The sequence below is a fragment of the Carlito syrichta genome, unplaced genomic scaffold, assembly GCF_000164805.1.
Source record: "Carlito syrichta isolate Samal-C Ts95f unplaced genomic scaffold, Tarsius_syrichta-2.0.1 Scaffold302841, whole genome shotgun sequence".
In the NCBI taxonomy this organism is placed as follows: domain Eukaryota; kingdom Metazoa; phylum Chordata; class Mammalia; order Primates; family Tarsiidae; genus Carlito; species Carlito syrichta.
The window spans coordinates 323,790-329,009 of NW_007246937.1; positions in this window are offsets into that span (position 1 = coordinate 323,790).

Below are 5,220 nucleotides of genomic sequence, written 5' to 3' on the forward strand. Positions count from 1 at the left end.
GGCAAACTAATTAAAGCTAAAGATGACTGACAATATAGAAAGAAAGATAATTGAACAATTAATCATAGTATGATGAGGGCTATGATAGGAGAGGGTACCTAAGAATGCAAAAGCATCCTCTAGGCTGGAAATTTATGCTGCTTTCAAAAGGGAACTAGGAATTAGCAAAGTAGAAGAGGAGAAGGAAAAAAAGCCTGCAAATGAAACAAAACATATCATATCATGAAAACTAAAGGATTGGTGTTAACTTTGCCCTACATCTCTACCCACTAGTACTGGAACCACACTGAAGTCTGGATTTCTGATATCCCCAGAGATATTGCAGGATGAAAATTGTCCTCCAGGAGGCCACAGCAAACTTTCTGAGTGCTTTAGGCCATTTCGGTTGTTATAACAAAGGTACCATAGCCTGGAAGCTCAAACAACAAAAAGTCTGAAAGCTAGGAAGCCTCAGATCAAATACTACAAGAATCAGTATCTAGTGAAGACCCATTTCCTGGTTCACAGATGACCATCTCTCTCGGTGTCCTCACATGGCAGAGACAGAGAAAGGAAACAAGCTCCCTAATGATGTTTTAAGGACACTAATCCCACTTATGAGGGCTCCATCCTGATGTCCTCATCTAGTCATAATTACCTCCCAAAGGTCCTACCTCATAATGCCATCCCCCTGGGGGGAAGGGCATCAACATGAATTTGGGAAGAGGGAAACACAAACATATAGTTTATAACACTGAGTCAAAGAGCTATTTGGCTGTAGGGGAAAACATCACATAGGAAGTGCAACAAGGTGGGTCACTGCTCAAGGTGTATTCTAAAGCCTGAGACTGTAGGAATGGGAGAAACCCATGGCACATGGCTATAGACAAAGCCCAGGGCTTGCTGAATGCATCAGTTCTCTGGAATCCAGCACTTGTTACCTGTCTGCCAAAAGACCATCTGAGAAACAGCTCTCCAAAGATCACCACCTGGATAGGGGCAACCTAGCCAGCAAGGCAGATGTTTCTTCCTCCCTAAAGGCCTGTGTCAATAAGATTATGGCATTTAGTATTCACCAGGCACTGTGTTATGAAGAAAGGAGCAAAAAAGAAAGATCTAGTTCTAGCTCTCAAGTAGTTCAAGGAGTTGCCAAAGGCAACAGTCAAGTAAATTGCTGGTGATGAAGCAGTGAGTAGAGAAGAGTGATGCAGGAAGTGCTAACCTGGGCCCCAGGAAAGGCCTCCCAGAGAAGGGACTCCTGAGTTGGCTCCTAGGGGATTTACTGTAGCTTCATGCCACTAGAGATTGGGTGGCCACCCTTTTGTCCACAGCAGCTCTCCTGATTCTCCCTGAATCTCCAACAAGCTTCTTGGACCTTCTTGGAAGATATTTTAAGCATGTGAGTCAAGAATAATTGCCTATAATCCTAAGAGTGTCAGGGATCTAAAGTACCCATACAGTACTTACCATTTCCTATCTCTGTTTCTGTCTTACATCCTCAAAGAAATAATAAACTCTTTCAGCCAAAAATCAGGCCATCTATTTTTTTTTCATCTCTCACAGAACTAGGCATATACAAGGTGCTCTACAAACATTAGTTGATCCAGAATTAGTTGGTTTCATTTGATTTGTCATTGACCTTCAGTATTTGACAGGGAAAGCAAGGTATGTCCCGGTAGAAAGATCATCAATTGGCTATAGATCAATAGGTTAAAGAATCAATGGTTTAAATTTCAGTTATGCCACTCATACCCAATGTGATTTGGGGCAAGTTACTTAAACCCTCTAGGTTTTATTATTTTCACAATATTAGGATATATTTCCTTCTCAGTGCTATGGTGAGAATTGAATGTGAAAAGGCATGCAAACAATATTGAACATAGTAGGTTCTCAATAAGAATTTGTTCCTTATAATAATGGCAGTATAAGTGGATTGATTAGAGTGTGCCAAGCAAGTGGCTAGAGCACTTTACATGCATTATCTCTTTAATCCTCTCACTGGCTCCATAAAATGGTCCAACCATCACTCCTATTAAGCAAAAAGAAACATGAGGCTCAGAGAGTGCTGATCATGTTCCCAGTACCATTTACTGGTTTGAAATGGAGCTGCACTCTGAGCCTGACTTTCTCCTATGCCTCTACTCATGACTTTGATCTCTCACATATGGTCTCCATCTCTCCCTACAGAGAAAGACATCCAAACCTTGAAAAGTTATGCAACTCTACTCAAGGAGATGAGGCTGATCACTGACCACCATGCTGTGCTGAAAAATGAATTCTGGTAAAAAGGATCTTCTCACCACAGTTAGGCAACAGAGCCCAATACTTACACTCCTTTTTATAATTGGAAATGATGTGTCATGAGAATACATGGAAAGTTTCAACAATGCCTACACCACTGTTTCTCTGTTGCTGGTGACTTAGCTTTTCCATTAAGAACCACAAGGGAAGGAGAGCAACAAAATCCCAGCATGTCCCATCACCCAGTACAGAAAGCCCTCCCCCAAGAAGGTTCTGAGGTGTCAGAAAACACATTTGGACTTTGCAGTTGGCGTGAGAATAAAGCACTGTGTAGTCTGGTTCTTGTCCTCACCATATTCTGTCAAAGTACATAATTTACAGGTCATGCCCATGGGGACATCTGGACTCTGTCACTATCCCTGAGGATCTATGCCAGTCTGAACCAACTGACAGAGTTAAAGAATCTCAGAATTAAAATGCAGCTTGGCTGACTTAACTGACAGAGTGAAGATGGATAACATAATATTATTACCGCTAAAATGTTCTGAAGCTTTTCTGTGTGACAATCCCTTGAAGAAGGACTTTGCATTCATTCTCTCATTAGTAATCATAACATTCCTATAGAAAAGAAAATATAACAATGCTATATATGAAAGTCGTGAGCCATAATAATTTGGTCAAAAAGGGCAAACCTTAAGGTTAATATGAAAACTTTCCTTTAGCCAATGGGTCCAGCTCCCTACCTTCTCAGTGTCTGTTTGCTGTTATTTACAATTCCCTCTCCTTGATCTTTATAATCTTACCCTGGCAGGGTAGATATTAAATGAAAGAAACAGGAAGACACATTTTTGGAGAATCTATTCTTTACCAAGAATGATGCCAAGTACTTATTATACATATTTTGAATAATTCTTCATAAGACTAGATATCATCATTTTGTTTTTACAGATAAGAACAATGAAGCTTAACAAGGGTAAGTGGCCCTCCCAAAGGACACATCTTTTAAGTGAGAGTGCTCAGACCTCTTGGGCCCTATGACCAAGATTTTTCCATCACCCAGGAGAACAAGCTAAAAAGAAGGTTAAAAAAGTCAAATAGTAAACTAACCCAAGGGCCCAAGTGATTAACCAACTAGATGGTATGTTCTACAAAAATGTGGTAAGCTATTTCCACTAAGAAATCTCAGTCAGAGGGTGAAAACAGAAAAAGAATTAGAATATAGTAAAAAGTAAAGGTTAGAAAAGATATTGATCTTCCTGAACCTCCAAATGTGTTTCAACAATGTAGAGGATTTGACTTTTTTTTAACTGAGCCTTTAATTCATTGTTTGACTCATTCCATCACTTATATTTATTGCTTTCTTGCCTTGTATCAGGTACCATATTAGGCCTGAAGACATGAGCATCTTAAGAATACAGTGCCTGGCCCAAACTCATGTACTGCTTATGGAATAAAGGAAATGAAGGAAAGAAAAATGGAGGAAACTCAGCCCCTGTCTTCAAAGAGCTCAAAGTCTAGTAACCACCTAAAAATGAAACAGACAAAATGTAATAGCAACTACAAATACTATATATCAGGTTTGATGTGGTGTCTATAAGAAAAAAAAAATACCATGCAAGACTCCCTATAGGAAGTGAAGGGTCTTTTGATTTGAAATCTGAAAGACATGTTGTAGTTGAACATAAGAGGAAAGTTGTATGCAAACAGATGTTCTAGCCTGAAGAATGAAAGGTCTGAGGAGTGGGACACCTTTAAGGAATTTCTTTTACTTTTATAAATCTTATAAATGGCAATGTGTTCCCATTTATCTTACAGCCAATGTTTACTATCCAGTAGAAATTCAACAAATAAAGGCTCTCATTGGATTCCCCCAATAGCCATTTAAGGTAAACTGGAGAGCTATGATCAGCATCTCCATTTTACAGATGGGAAAGGTGAATTCACAGATTTTAATGAGTATCTGAAGATCTCAGAAAGTTTCAGAGCTAGGAATGAAATTAAATTCCATGTGTTCTTAGCAGATATTCTAGCTAAATCCATGCTAGAGGCTGATGCCATGATTCTTGGCATCTATAGACAGAAATCTGTATATATGTTTGTCTTAAAACATATTTTCCAGATAGTTTTTTAAAGTCGTATTTAAATGCAGGGCACACATACACAGCTGGGAGGTAGGAAGAAGGTAAGGGATCTTGAAATATATTAAGGGAGCAGAAAATCTAAGATGGTCTCTTACCCAAGACTCCAAATAGACAGGTCAAGCTGAGTCTTATCGTGGCTCTTCATGTGCTAAATTCACATTTGTTCACATTTATTCCCACTGACAACAAGTGAGGGTCTGTTCATTGTCCCTGTTCCTGGCTCACTGCCCTTCTGGCCTCTCTAGACTCCAAGCTCCACATGTGTCAGTAGTCAATCTTCACAATGGGCTTGTGCTGAGCCAGTGCTGACTGACAATGGGAATTTCCCAGGAATCTGGACCACCAGCCTTTGTATTCTGGAGAACTCTCCTTCAAACAGCATTAGGAAAGACACAAGTGGTGAAATCCATCTTTTTACCTCCTGAAAAGTCACATCCTGCCAGAATCTTCTTGGCTCTGCATCCAAGCCCTTTCTCTCAGTCTTCGTTTCTGGACCAGGTGGAGATGAAGTCAGCCTCCTGGCTCCTCCAGTTCATCCCTGACCACTCAGCCCAGCCCACAGCTCTCCCACACTAAATGAGGTTAATGGCTGGTCACTAAGAAAAGGAGAAAGGGGGTAGGGTGGGTAGAGCAAAAGGAACAGACAGCACAGTTAGTTAGACCCTGCACTGTCTCCTTGTTGTAGACAATACTACTGCTCAACATCTCATGACCCTCGCTTGGAGGATTATACTCCCTCATCCTGGTTAATTCTGATGGAGTCATATGACTTGTTTTGGTCAAGTAAGCATGAGCAGAAGTGATGTGTGTCACTTCTAGGAAGACTCTTCTAAGAGACAATGTGTGGCTCCCATGTTCT